A 16,041-nucleotide genomic window follows, 5' to 3' on the forward strand; every position below is an offset into this window, starting at 1 on the left:
TGAAGAATCTGTATAACGACCAAGTAGCAACAGTAAGAACAGACCACGGAACAACAGACTGGTTTAAGATTGGGAAAGGAGTACGGCAGGGCTGTATACTCTCACCCTACCTATTCAACTTGTATGCAGAACACATCATGCGACAAGCTGGGCTTTAGGAATCCAAGGCTGGAGTTAAAATCTCTGGAAGAAACATTAACAATCTCAGATATGCAGATGATACCACTTTGATGGCTGAAAGTGAAGAGGAACTGAGGAGCCTTATGATGAAGGTGAAAGAAGAAAGTGCAAAAGCTGGTTTGCAGCTAAACCTCAAAAAAACCAAGATTATGGCAACCAGCTTGATCGATAACTGGCAAATAGAGGGAGAAAATGTAGAAGCAGTGAAAGACTTTGTATTCCTAGGTGCAAAGATTACTGCAGATGCTGACTGCAGTCAGGAAATCAGAAGACGCTTAATCCTTGGAAGAAGAGCAATGACCAATCTTGATAAAATAGTTAAGAGCAGAGACATCACACTGACAACAAAGGCCCACATAGTTAAAGCAATGGTGTTCCCTGTAGTAACATATGGCTGCGAGAGCTGGACCATAAGGAAGGCTGAGCGAAGGAAGATCGATGCTTTTGAACTGTGGTGTTGGAGGAAAATTCTGAGAGTGCCTTGGACTGCAAGAAGATCCAACCAGTCCATCCTCCAGGAAATAAAGCCAGACTGCTCACTTGAGGGAATGATATTAAAGGCAAAACTGAAATACTTTGGCCACATAATGAGAAGACAGGACACCCTGGAGAAGATGCTGATGCTAGGGAGAGTGGAAGGCAAAAGGAAGAGGGGCCGAATAAATTGAATAAATAAAATCTAAGAGTTTATCTTTCCCATAAAAAAACTTAATGATGTATTGATCTACTTGAAATACCTTAAAGATATTAACATGGGAATTCTAAAAACTTAATCAGTCTTGAAGAAATATTCATTTTTACATTTATCTTTTCCTGTAAGAATATTAGGATTTTACCTATTAATATTAATATGTGATAAACAAATATTTACACGTACAAATAATTTTTAATCAGGTAATTCCTCCCAAGATATTTCATAGTATTCAAATACAAAATAAAGCCCCAATTTCTATAATTGCCATAGATACATTAGAACAGGTGTGTCCAACTCTTGGCCCGCAGGCTGCATGTGGCCCTGAGCAGCTAGTAATGAGGCCCCCCCAAGTTGTAAACTTTTAACATTATTTTGCAATTTTTTTCATGACTCGATCGCACGGTGCTCGAGTGCAGACTGCGTAGGTAGAAACAATGGAATGCTGTGTAGGGGAGGGGGCAGTGCAATGCTAACGCCACCCCGTCCACTACACACGTCAGCTTGTGGCGACTTGGCATTATACAGTATATATTATTTCAACCTACCTACATGTGTTCTGTGATGACAGGCGTTCATTGTTATTATTAAGCAGACTTGTACGTTTTCTTATTTGATTATTAAACTTTGCTTTATTTGCCTACCTAACAATTTACGATGGGCTTGTGATGTTATTTCTTAAAAAATATATTTATTCCTAAATAAATTTATTCCAGTATGGCTATTTATAGACTATTGTATCTCTTCTGTTTTTGCAGGCTGAACATGCCCAACTTCTTTAATATCTAAGACTTGGTTTCCTGATCCCTTATCATCCTGATACCTCTCCTCTAAATGTGGTCCAGCTTTTTCATGAATTTTTTAAGGTGTGGTGCACAGAACTCAGCACAATATTCCAAGTTTAGGCTAATCAGCACAAAGTACAACGAAATAATAATCTGCTTTGATCTGGATGCAGTGCCTCTGTTAATGTGCCTGTGCTCCTGTTCAGCTAGTGGTCTATCAGTTTTCCTAGAGTCTTCTCATATGTATTACTGCCAAGCCCAGGTCTCAACAGTATAGTTCATATGTATTTGATTATTCCTACCCAGATGCAGAATGTGTGGTAGATTGCTGGAAAGCATTTGGTCTGAGAGATCAGAAAAAACACACACCAGGCATTTCTATAAAAATAAATGTATTTACAGAAAGCATAAAACATAAGCAGGTTCATATCCAGAAATCCTGGATAGGCTCAAAAGCTTCTTACATAAACATATTTACAAGCTCATACTGAGCTGGACTGGAAGGGAGGCTGCAAAAAGGAAAACTGAACAAGTCCAGGCAAGCTCCCTTCAGGCAAGTTCCCCAAACAGCAGCTTTTTGTTATATGGTCATCTTTTCATACCCCAACCTGAGGATACTTAAGTTTGACCTTCTGACTCTGCCAAAGTGATTTGTTACCATAATAACTTAGTGGCTTGCTACTTGCAAACAAACAAATACCAACAGAATGTCACATCTGTCACAGCTGAACACCATCCTGTTGGACTTTGCCCATTTTCAAAACTGCAAAGCCACAACTATGAAATACTGTCTAACCCACATTTATCCATCTTGTCCAAAAGGATATGAGATAGTTTGCCCAATGTTTTGCTGAGACCAAGATATGACACATACAGAACATCCCTTGGTGTTCCAAACTAGTTACTTTGTCACCAAAAAAACCCCAGCAGATCCACACTTTCTGCTGTCCCAATGCCAGCATGGACCATTCACCACTTTACAAGGGCAGATATGGTTGGTGTTGTCCTCCTCCCACTCCCCGGGAGGACTGAAAATGCACCCTGCTTCTCACCTGAGTTCATTAAAATCCTTCCTTCTTGAAGTCCAAAGTACATATATAATTGATTTATCTCAGTTTTTCCTCTCCTACTTGTAACTGTTTATAGTTTGAACACTTTATGTTTTGTACTCAGATTGAGCATGCATTGTGCATTACATAAAATAATGCATGTGAAGAAAGCTACAAGTTATTTACACATGCTGGCTTCTTTTAAGAACATAAATTATTCAATTTAAAATAAAGCTGTTTCATCCTCAAATGTCAATAGTGCTAATGGAAAACATACCCATCAGGTGTAGTTTTTAATGGTCAATGATGTTTTGGTTCCATTTTTTTTAAAAAATTGTACATTTATAAATGACAAAACAGTGCAATAAAATTGCATATATAAATTGCAGTGTTTTTTAATCAGAAAAGGCAGCTGTCAATAAATAAACTTGCTTCTCCTTTTTCATAATTTGAATAATTAGCAGTAATCACACATTGGACAAAAATTTAAAGTCTTGCAGTAATCTTCATTTTTTGCCTCCACCAAAGGAAATACATTTGGGACCTTTGTTTTAATTCCTTTCCTAACAGCAGAACTCCCAATATAGTTGAAGATGTGCTGTGTGCCTGAAATGTTGTGTTGGGATTCTGAAACAACAGAATTTTTATGGGCTTCTCCTGCCAATCTTGATGCCTGTACATGTTCATATTTGTCCTGTTCAGACTATGAGGCGGCCAGGCAGAGTTATTATAAAAAATACTCCTTATTAATGAAACTATTTACAGTAATAAGTCTTTGAGATCAAGAGGTAGTCTGGTTCTGATCAAGATCACCCAGGCAACAATGGGAGAACTGGCAAAGTTGCAGGAGGAGACTGTGGCACAGCAGCTAGGCAGGATTCACTGACCTGGAGCTATGGAACTGGAAGACACTAGGACACGTGGTGAAAGTGGAACTGGAGGCAAGTGTCCACGATCAGAAACACCACCCAAACTAGGCTGGCACCTGGAAGATAAGTGAGACTGAACTGGAACCACTGGGCAAGGCTTGGCTCTGGAGGCAGGACTGGGCTGAACTGGGTGATCCAAGCTTTACTGGGTACACTGGGCTGAAGACTCAAGACAAGGCTGATGCCTCAAAACAAGGCTGGACTTGGCTAGAGACCCCAGACTGGGCTGGAAACTTGGCACACAACTAGGCTGGACTGGAGGTTCTCGACTAGGCAATGCGCTTGAAACTCGACTGGACTGGGATGCATGTTCTGGGCAAGGTTGAGAACCCAGAGCATAACAAGAAAATTCTGAAGATCCTGAACAATGCTGGGCCCCCAAAGCACAGCTAGGCTGGGTTGGAGATCCTGGGCAAGACTGGAAACTAGAAGCTTGATGAAACTGGACTAGAGACTCTGAGCAAGGCTGGGAGCTGGAGGCACGATCAAACCGGACTGGAGATTCTGGACAAGGCTGGGAGTTGGAAGCACAGTGAAGATGGACTGGAGATTCTGGACAAGGCTGGGAGCTGGAAGCACAGCTGGAAACACGCCTGGAACATGCAGAATGGCGGCAGTGAGGTCCAAAGCTGGACGCGAGGAGCAGGAACCAGTGCTGGATCTGCCTGGACACGAGTGGCAGAGGACCAGTGGAGAAAAGCCCGGATGAGCCAACTTCCCTAGAGAATGCTGCAGGCCAGCTGGTGCGAAGCTAGTTCGCCCTCTTGTGGTGCACCAGTGCGACAAAGAACTAGCAACTGTCAGCTCCAGAACATCTACCATGTGCAAACATTGTAGACTCCCTGGAAATGTATGCTATACGATCGATAAATAAATAAATAAATAAATAAATAAATAAATAAATAAATAAATAAATAAATAAATAAATAAATAAATAAATAAATAAATAACTCACTCACTCACTCCCTCAGGGCCATTCCATTTCTGCTTATTTTTCACCAAGTTTATTCATTAGCACTGAGACTATTTCTACACTTATGGCAGCCATCTAGAGTATTACATCAGCTCCTGTTTAATTCAGCGAAAAGAAATTGAGTTATACCAGTGGAAGTTATATTTGGCAGCCTCAGCAGGTGGCAAAACCTGGTACATCTGGGTAGGAGACAGCCAAGGAACACTAGAACTGTAGGCTTCTTTAGGAAGGCAAAAAACATGCTGGAAAAGGCAGCGACAAATGACTTCTTTATTGTTGCCAGGAGAACGACTTGTATCGTCACCAGGAGTTGGGCTTGGCTCAAAAAAGCATTTACTTTTACATTTGACATAGAAATTATACGAAATCTCTGATTTTCTTATACTTCCAAGTGATTTTTCTTCAAAACTGAATTTGTACATTTAAAGTTATAGCAGAATTTTTAAAATATATATTTACAATGTATAGGAAATTAAAAGAGTAAATACAAACATGATTGCATTTTTGGATAGAAGGCTTCATTGATTTCATTGCACAGTCTTTTATGGATACTTATTTAAAACTGTGTGGAGTTAAATGCCAGCTAAAAGTAGTGGGAGTGGAATGTTCAGCTTAGCAGCGTCCAGCGGCCTTGAGCAAAACAACAACAACAACAAAGGAAATAATGTTTTCTAGCCAGCTCTGACTTTATAGCCCCTACAGCCTTATAAGGGTCTTCCGATGGTTTTTCTCAAATTGGGAAAGGCACAATTACTTTTACTGTGTCAGTGCAGGCTAAATACAAACAAATATTCACAAGGGCTGAATATAGACAGGCAACTGAATGCTCCATACATCTAAATTTTAATCTTTTGATGAAGCACAAGTCCAAAGTCCATCTTCAGAACTTAGGAGAAGAATTCCATCAAAGTATATAGTTAACAGCTATGATAGTGGTAATGCCAAAGAACGGACAAGAGTTCCACCTTCAGGTCTGAGACAAAACTACCACTGATACCAAGAGCACAGTGGAACTAATCTAGTGCCAATTCAAAAATCGAATATTGAAAGCAAGCATTAATCTGATATCTAGAATTACTTGCTCTCAGCGTGACTTTCCTAAATATCAGATACTTTTTTTCTTTTTTTTTGCAAATTACAATACTTCAAAAATGAAAACTGCTTCTTACATTTTTGCTTTTTGAGGAAATATACCAAAACATTCCTTGACAATTCTGGTATGTATTTATCTCCCTGCAGACAGAGTATGCCTAATGAACAGATTAATCAATGCAATGTACAGTTTCATAGTCATTGATTTATTTTGGCTTGTTCTCATTCCAGCCATTTTCATTCTAACACACAAACTGTTAAGATGTTTTGGTCCATCAACAGATGTTGCTTATTTCCTTTCATTTTAACATTTCCTGTAGTCACTGTGTGTTTTTGAAATTATGCACAATAAAGAGACACAAACTTGTGTGCTTCATTGGCATTATTGGCCAATATAATATTTGAATTTGTTATTTGCTTAAAACATTGGAATCTGATTCAGGATGAATTTTAGATTTTTCATAATCAGTCAAATTTCCTGGAACCTTAGATTATTGGAATGCAATTTTAATTATATCATATGAAACTGAATTATGGATTGTTCAGTGGTAACCTCTAAAGCTTCTTCAAGACTAATACTTGAAATACATATAGGATCTACTCAATGACACCCTTCATGTGTCTATCTTTCACAGTCTTTTCTATGTGAACAGGTTGCTATGTTTATCTCAAATTTGCATGTTATTTGCATAATTCAGCCACCTCAGTGATATTTAACCTGTGGTTAAGACTCATCTTAGTATTTTTCCCCAGAACCTGAAAAGTACATTTTCCATGCATGCCAAAATGCATCTCCATTCCTGCAAGTTAGCCCTTCTATGAGGTAAGACATTGTTTCCTCTGAGAAGAATGCTTTCCCCAACCCTCCAATTTTTTCTATGTTGTTATAAATTGAACTATTCCATTTCTACCCACCATGGAATTAATTCACACAACAGTCTTAATTCTCTCCCTTGCCTCCTTTCTGGGAAAGACCACCTATCCCAACAGCTTTCTTTTGAAAACCAAAAGGTGGGTGGGGAGGCTGGACTTTGGGTGGCAGAGAAACTCTTGTGCTCTCGTTGTGATGGTAGGGAAGGGGTGACAAGGAGTTGCATGGATTGGTCAGTCAAGATCTGCATATTTTTGCACTCCATGCTATCAGTCTGTACAAAACACTGCAGGACATCCCTCAAAATAATGATCATTTATTTGGTTGATCCCCAGAGTGTTTCCATGCAATGACATGCCAGTCCAGATTGGGTAGTACTTGGAGACATTTGTGTGGAAAAGCCCTAAAGTACAATTGCACTGTAATAAATATCTGCCCTATTTCAGTCTGGATTTCAAATAGAGTCTTTCAAAAATATTATTGGAATAAGTTTAAGTGTATGCCTTTGCTTTAGGCAAAACCCAAATACAGTACCAAAGATCCTCAACCACAGTACTTTAGGGATGGCTATTGACATGATATATCTAAAGCTGTTCTTTGCTATCTGTGACTATGGACATATTTACACATTCCCCCTAACTTAGGCTGGAAGACGGTTGGTTACTGTTCTATAAAGACACATCTGCATGATGTAGCCTCTATCATCTCCAACCCATAGCCAAGGCCAGCTAATTTCCAGTTTTTCTGATCACATGTGGAAGTGTTTTCCATCTTTTCTTAACACAAGCATTGCTGTATGCATAGTTTACAGCACTTCAGTGCAACTACAGTGATGAAGCATCAAGAGCTGGGATTTGCCGAGCTCTTCTTGACTGCTTCAGGCTCTTGTGGATATGACTCCCTCTGGTGTCTCTGCATGGCCATTTTGAATGTTGCTTTTGGATTGACATGTCACCAGGAGAAGAGCAGTCTCAGCAAGGTTGCTGGAGAAAGAGATAGACTAGGACCTCTCTAAAGTAATCTGCCTATAGACCCATGTAAGAAAAAAAAAAATCCCTGATTGAGAGGTGGGATGCTTTAGAGTGGACTTGGTTTATAATTTTTCTCTGGCAAACTTGGTACTATTCCAGCAGTCTTGGTGATATCTGCCTGACAGACCTTTATGGAAAAAAATGCCCTGATTGACCGGCATTATGGAACCTGCCAGTCACAGCACTTTTTTTTTTACAGAGTCTGATAAGCAAGTTGCAATAAGATCACTAGAGCAGAACTTATATTTAAAGTTTCTGACAGATAGCAAAACTAATCACTCTAAGCATCTGTCAAAACCTGCCTCCTCCCCCAGCCGCAGCCAAGGCCACTTTAAGAGGAGCACCTGGTAAATGATTTTCTTGCTTGGTGGGAGGGAAAACTAAGCCAAGGGAGTCTACCAATCAGGGCACTTTAAGTTGCTTCATATCAATCTGTTTCTGGCCCCAGCAGTAGAGCTTGGCTGTGGGGAAATAATGCTAGTATACTGCTGTTCCACATCATGGACTGGAGGAAAATATATTAAATTGGCTGCCTGGATGTGCTCTGTGCTTCTTCCTGGTGGCAGGAGTGGCAGTGGCACTTTAAAAATGCTTTAAAAACTGCTGCTGACTAGGAATATAAAAGAAATCAGTGATGATTTTTTTTTTTAAAGATCCAAATACTATAATCAACTCCAAGTGGCAGCTGTCCATTATTTTTCACTAGGAAAATTTGCACATTAGCAAAACATGGGGAAATCAGTGTAAAACAAAGTTATTCTAAAGAAAGTTAGATTAAAAATGATGTAGATTTAGGCTTTGTAACTTTTTTTTTTTTAAAAAAGCACCTTTTATAGAAAGTTTTATTGATAAGTGTAGAGATGTGCAACTGTATGTGACTAGGTAGCTGGAGAAGACAGTGTGTGCTATGTGAAGTGGGGAGCAAAAGGCTACACACCTATGTTGAAATTTATGTGAGTTGGAAGGCATACAGTTTGGAGTACTGATGTGGGCTATGAAGTCCTGCTAAACCTGTATTGCACTGGCTAAGATGCTCTTTTGAGTTTTGCTATTTGCACTTTTTTAAAAATAAGAACTTTATTAGAGTTTCAAGATAAAGTTAAAATACAAAATACAGGTATTCAAAAAAGCTTGAATACAGAATTAAAGAAAAAAGACAAACTAAGAAAGTGCAGAAATAGCAAGAAAATATAAGAAGAAGGTGACGTCTGACCTTCTCCAACACAGATATAAATGCTGATTATACTAACTTAATCTCTTACCTTTAGTTAAACCTTGGCTAACATTATTTCTATAAAAACAAACAAATTAATTGTCAAAACCCAAAATCAGAACTTCATTTTTTTCTGTTACCAGCAAATAGTCCAAAAGCAGTTTCCAAGTAGAAACAAATCTAGTCACAGTATTTCTTCCTTTGTGGGAATTTGTGCATCTTTGTGCATAAAAAAGTCTTGCTGCTGTTATCATATACAAAAACACAATCCCATATTTTCTATCTGCACTCTGATAGAGTTTGAAAGTAAGCTGAAAATGAAAATTCTATGGAACATCTCTGAGACATTTTAAGGGAAATTCCTCATGCACAGAGTTAACATGACTCAACATTTTAATGCAAAATGGTTCTTTGACCATTTACTGTAGCATAGAAATAAATTATTCACAGGCACAGAAAAATATCTTTCCCAAGTTTCTGATAAGATTGTTAGGAAGTGACTCTGAAATCTCGCACATCACATATAACTGGACCAAAGCAAAGTCATGGCTGAAACTTTTAAAATGGAATGTAGTAGAAAAACCTACTCACATTGAGAATATTTGATGACATGCATTTATTTTACATTTAAGGGCATCGCAATTTCTTTTACCTTTGGAGTAAGTATTTTAAAGGGCAAAGTATGGATAGCTTTGTACAGAATGTGCAATGTTCTGAAAACAAACTCTTAAAAAAAAAACTCTGCTAAGTGTAAGACTCCCAGTCTGTCCTTTAATCACCCTATCTCCATATTGAGGGGGAAAAAAACACAAAAATTTCAGCCCTGCTCTCTCTGGGGGCTTTGGGGGCCACAATTATGTTGGGACTCCACCCACACCCAAAAGGGCATAATGTAGTATTTATTTATTTAGTTATTTTATATAATTCCACAAACTCTGGAATGTTCACATAAATAATTTCATAAATCTAACAGAATTAAAAAACAATAACTTTAAAACCATAAACCGTGAAGATCATAGCATGCCCCAAAGCCCAAAAGAATTAGCTTATATGGATTGTCTTTACAAGCTTCCTCTAAAAGTGGTTACCTTGTAGGGCTACAGAACAAGTGATCAGCAGTTTCAGAAGGGGCAGGCTTCCTCACAGAATGACAGTAGCTGTCAGTACCAGATCCACAAATGCCTCAGCCAAGTTGCTACGTTTTCATCAGATGAAAAATGAAATCCAGCACCCCATGGGAAAATGGGCCACTTCAGTCCCTCTTATCTAGACTAAGCCCTTTGTTGAGGAGCCACCAGAGGAAAAGCAACTCTGGGCAACAATGGGCTTTACCCTAAGAGTGCCCAGAATGCAAGCCTTGTTTTAACCACCTGAAAATCCTATCATGCTACAAAAGACCAAACTCTCCATAATGAGAAGATTGCTAAAAACAAACAAACAAACAAACAGGAAATTCAAGAAATCACATGACTATGGAAGAGTTTAAAATGACTCAGAACCACAGCTAGATTATATATCTCATATCAAGAAAAGTGCTACCAAAACCAAGAAAAGCAACTCAGTTAAAAAGCAAAGAAGCTATTATTTTATTTTTATCCCACCTTTATTATTTTTATAAATAACTCAAGGTAGCGAACATACCTAATACTCCTTCCTCCTCCTATTTTCCCCACAACAACAACCCTATGAGGTGAGTTGGGCTGAGAGAGAGGGACTGGCCCAAGGTCACCCAGCCAGCCTTCATGCCTAAGGCGGGACTAGAACTCACAGCCTCCTGGTTTCTAGCCTAGCACCTTAACCTCTAGACCAAACTGGCTCATTATAAACAAGAAGGCATATATATATATATATATATATATTGGAAGTGTTGTTGAAAAATATGTAAGCATATAATGAATAATGTAAAAATGGTTTTGAGAAGCATATGGCAAATCTTTAAAGTCTTTGTTGACCACAGGGGTGGACTTCCAGTCAAAATAATAGTGTAGTGCACCTCTTACGCCAGTCTGTATCCTGCTGATTGCATAATTGGTATTGTTGGAGCTACAAACAGGGATTATTTTCTCTCTTGGATATCTGAGAATCTGTTTTTAATTGGTCCAAGTGCTATGCAACAGACAAAAATACTCAACTGTACTAACTCCACCTATGGAGCATTTGCAGCTGCTACTGAGGAGGCAGATATGACTGTCCTGTTCAGGATTATAAAAATATAGCCACAATTTGTACCATACTGGATGTGGCTGAGAGAATATCTAAATTGGAGGATAGTGGGTTTCCTATTGATGCATCTGAACAGAACTACAAAAAACTAGTACCTGTATCATAATTTCTTCAAGAAAAAAAAGTTGAAGTTAGTATAAGAACCTCATCCTGTGGTAGCTGTAGTAGTCTTGCACTCTATAAAAAGAATCCATCTTCTGGGAAATTATAAGTGTATAACCTGGAGGTTTAAAAAATGTTTAATTGATCTATAATCAGCATACATAAGCCCATATGTATCACAAATAGAAGGTAAATTAAGCAATGCAGTACAGTAAATCTAAAGGCCAGATTCCTCTCTCCTTTCCGGGTATAAAACAATCTGTTTTGGCAGCATATAGCTTGATAAGTTCGTATTTAATAGAGTGCAAAGATCTACATTGAACAGGAGACAGCTGAGAAGCATAAAGAGCAAAGAGTTCTTTAACTTCATCTTCTAGAGGTTTAACTTCAAGTGTTTACTTTTTCTTACAGGAAAGGCAATGCAATAATACAGCTTTTAATAACTACTTTTGCTGTATCCCATCCCATCCCATCCCACCCCACCCCACCCTATCCCATCCCAAAAGCCATGATAAAACCAAGTCCTTGTTATAAAGCAGGTGGTAGAATATGAAAACATTCTACATTTCCTATTCCATCTACTTAATACAGTCATTATCTTTCAACAAAGACATATTCAGAGACCATTTCAAGACTGTATATAAATCACTGTCAAGTGAGGTTATAAAGCCCTTTACCTGGGGCTGCCTTTGAACATCACCTTGAAGCTTCAATTGGTCCAGACTGAGGCATACCAGGAGCTGGCTAGCACAGATCAACATGAAAACATAACACGTGTGCTCAGGGCCCTGCAATGGTTCCCTATTTGCTTCTGAGTGCAATTCAAAGTGCTGGTTTTAACCTTTAAAGTCCTCCACGGCTTGGCAGTGGGAAACTTGTAGGAATGCCTCCTCCAACAGTCTCAAACCTCCTGACATGCATGCCTTAGGAAAATCTGTTCGTGGCCCCCACTTCTGCAAAGTGAGGGGGATGGAGGCTCACAGGCACTCATTTTCAGTGGGTGCACTTACACTTTGGAACAGCTGCCTAAAGGAATCTGATTGCTCCTATTTCCGTTTCTACTGTAGTACTAAGAATTGCTAAGTATGGTAACTTTTCTCTTTGTTTTCCTATAAGGAGCAGCTATATCCTTGTTTTCGAGACTATAGACTCTTACAATCTGTTGAGGAGGGCATCTTGTTCCATCTTTAAAGGTTCAGGACCTGGCTTCTTTCATTAGACTGAAAAGCTGTTTCTATTTCTAGAGCGTAGAAGATCTTCTGAATCTCTTGTCTGTTCAGTTTGCTCCTTTGCTTACCACTATTCCTTCCAATACATCCCAAAGAAAGAGAAAACCAAGAAGGCAAAATGGCTGTCTGCTGAGACACTAGAAGTAGCCCAAGAAAGAAGGAAAGCAAAAGGCAACAGGGATAGGGGGAGATATGCCCAATTAAATGCAGAGGTTAGCCAGAAGAGATAAGGAATTATTTTTAAACAAGCAATGCGCAGAAGTGGAAGAAGACAATAGAATAGGAAGGACAAGAGACCTCTTCCAGAAAATTAGAAACATTGGAGGTAAGTTCCAGGCCAAAATGGGTATGATCAAAAACAAAGATGGCAAGGACCTAACAGAAGAAGAAGAGATCAAGAAAAGGTGGCAAGAATATACGGAAGACCTGTATAGGAAGGATAACAATATCGGGGATAGCTTTGATAGTGTGGTCAGTGAGCTAGAGCCAGACATCCTGAAGAGTGAGGTTGAATGGGCCTTAAGAAGCATTGCTAATAACAAGGCAGCAGGAGAGGACGGCATCCCAGCTGAACTGTTCAAAATCTTGCAAGATGATGCTGTCAAGGTAATGCATGCTATATGCCAGCAAATTTGGAAAACACAAGAATGGCCATCCGATTGGAAAAAATCAACTTATATCCCCATACCAAAAAAGGGAAACACTAAAGAATGTTCAAACTATCGAACAGTGGCATTCATTTCACATGCCAGTAAGATAATGCTCAAGATCCTGCAAGGTAGACTTCAACAATTCATGGAGCGAGAATTGCCAGATGTACAAGCTGAGTTTAGAAAAGGCAGAGGAACTAGGGACCAAATTGCCAATATCCGCTGGATCATGGAAAAAGCCAGGGAATTTCAGAAAAACATCTATTTCTGTTTTATTGACTATTCTAAAGCTTTTGACTGTGTGGACCATAACAAATTGTGGGAAGTTCTTAGTGGTATGGGGATACGAAGTCATCTTGTATGCCTCCTGAAGAATCTGTATAACGACCAGGTAGCGACAGTAAGAACAGACCACGGAACAACGGACTGGTTTAAGATTGGGAAAGGAGTACAGCAGGGCTGTATACTCTCACTCTACCTATTCAATTTGTACACAGAACACATCATGCGACATGCTGGGCTTGAGGAATCCAAGGCTGGAGTTAAAATTGCTGGAAGAAACATTAACAATCTCAGATATGCAGATGATACCACTTTGATGGCTGAAAGCGAAGAGGAACTGAGGAGCCTTATGATGAAAGTGAAAGAAAGTGCAAAAGCTGGCCTGCAGCTAAACCTCAAAAAAACCAAGATTATGGCAACCAGCTTGCTTGATAACTGACAAATAGAGGGAGAAAATGTAGAAGCAGTGAAAGACTTCGTATTTCTAGGTGCGAAGATTACTGCAGATGCTGACTGCAGTCAGGAAATCAGAAGACGCTTAATCCTTGGGAGAAGAGCAATGACAAATCTCGATAAAATAGTTAAGAGCAGAGACATCATGCTGACAACAAAGGTCCGCATAGTTAAAGCAATGGTGTTCCCCGTAGTAACATATGGCTGCGAGAGCTGGACCATAAGGAAGGCTGAGAGAAGGAAGATCGATGCTTTGGAACTGTGGTGTTGGAGGAAAATTCTGAGAGTGCCTTGGACTGCAAGAAGACCAAACCAGTCCATCCTCCAGGAAATAAAGCCAGACTGCTCACTTGAGGGAATGATATTAAAGGCAAAACTGAAAGACTTTGGCCACATAATGAGAAGACAAGACACCCTGGAGAAGATTCTGATGAGAGTGGAAGGCAAAAGGAAGAGGGGCTGACCAAGGGCAAGATGGATGGATGACATTCTAGAGGTGATGGATTCATCCCTGGGGGAGGCGGGGGTGTTGACGACCGACAGGAAGCTCTGGCGTGGGCTGGTCCATGAAGTCACGAAGAGTCGGAAGCGACTAAACGAATAAACAACAATTCCTTCCAAAGAGTTATTTCATTGTCAATTTCTGTTGTAGTGCTTCCTCTTTTTGGTCACTCTGCTGAGTTTTTCTTCAAGCTCTAGGTTCGTTCTTGCTGTAAATATATGCCAGATTGTTTTGTATAAATATTTATTTCAATATATATGGCCACCTATCTCAGCATTGTGACTCTGGGTGGTGAACAGCAGTTAAAAACATAAAGTAACAATAACTTCAGAATAAATACATAATCAGCAGCCAAGATAAAAATCTTCACAACCATTTATACAACCATACCATGGGTTTTGCCATACATTCTGACCCCCATGCCCAGTGCCATAATCAGGTCTTCAAAGGTCACCAGGGTTGAGGTTAATCTAATCTCTTGGTACTCTTTAATAGATGAGACTGGTAGAATGCTTCTCCTGCCAGATGTGATGGGTGCCTAAAATAGCTCAGCCCCATGCCATGAAATATACTGCAAGCACAACTAATAGTCAATATTACAACTGCAGAATCATATCCATTCATTTCTTCTGGTTCTTAAGTTAGTACCACCAGTAGAGAGGCTTCCCTACTCAGGTTTTCAGGTTAACAAAGCTAAGTACACATTGTTCACTTCAAGGAAAAAAGTTGTTAGGGATTTTACCTCACTGAATTCTTCTGTAAAACTCTTTTAGCTCACCCTGTTCATTCTCAATTACTTTGCTCCCTAGAAATTGGCTGCCTCATATTCCTTCTACAATCTTTAAAGCAACTTCCGGTTGCTCAGCAGGAAGCATTCACTCAATCTTTCACAATAGGGAATCAAGCAACACTTGATGCAGATTGATGCAGATGCCACTCCTTAAATCACAGTAAGCTAATGAGGGTTCTATGAAATCTCTCCCTGATCACAATGCAAATACCACTTGTTAGTGCTATCTGTGTGGGACGGTAGTGTCAAAACCTGCAAGACGGCAATCACAGTATCATGACTGAGGTCCCACTCCTTTGAATGTGGATGCAATGTTGATGCAAATATAAAATGGGTGAGACTTCAATTGCAATGCCATAACTGCCATCTTGCCTGTTTTGACTCCCCCAACCCCACACTGAAGACCCTGTTGCTTTCTTGGCAGAATCAAGAATTCCAATGATGTTGATGAGACAGTTTTCATACATCCTCACTTGATCCTGAAGTAGAAGCATTTTAAGCTACATCATCTCTTTTGCAGATCTAATACCAACCTTGTAAAAACATATACCTATCTACAGGATTCTGACTCTTCCTTGTTGCCATCCAAACTACATTATTCTCCCTTTGTACTGACGGAGTCAGGGCACGAATATTCCAGTGCCAATACAACTCCTATCTTTCCAGTATAGCATTGTGCCCTGTTTTGCATAGGAATATCATATTAATACTAACTGGATCTCTGAGATCTGGGCTGCAAAGATCCAGATAGCTAGCAGATGGGAATAAAGAGATATCAGAATCTCTAACTGCTTCCTGACATCCAGTGGTTGTCCAGATTTTAGAAGCCTAGACCTGGTAGCCATACCCTGCTCATATAATATACTACATATAATAGGGAATAGCAATAATGTTATTATAAGTTCTCCTACTTTCACTTGCATAGAGATATGACTCTGTAAACTTTACCCTATTCTGTTATTTGAAAGCTAAATAACAGAGAGTATGTATCCACTA

Source organism: Candoia aspera, chromosome 4, assembly GCF_035149785.1.
Source record: "Candoia aspera isolate rCanAsp1 chromosome 4, rCanAsp1.hap2, whole genome shotgun sequence".
NCBI lineage: Eukaryota > Metazoa > Chordata > Lepidosauria > Squamata > Boidae > Candoia > Candoia aspera.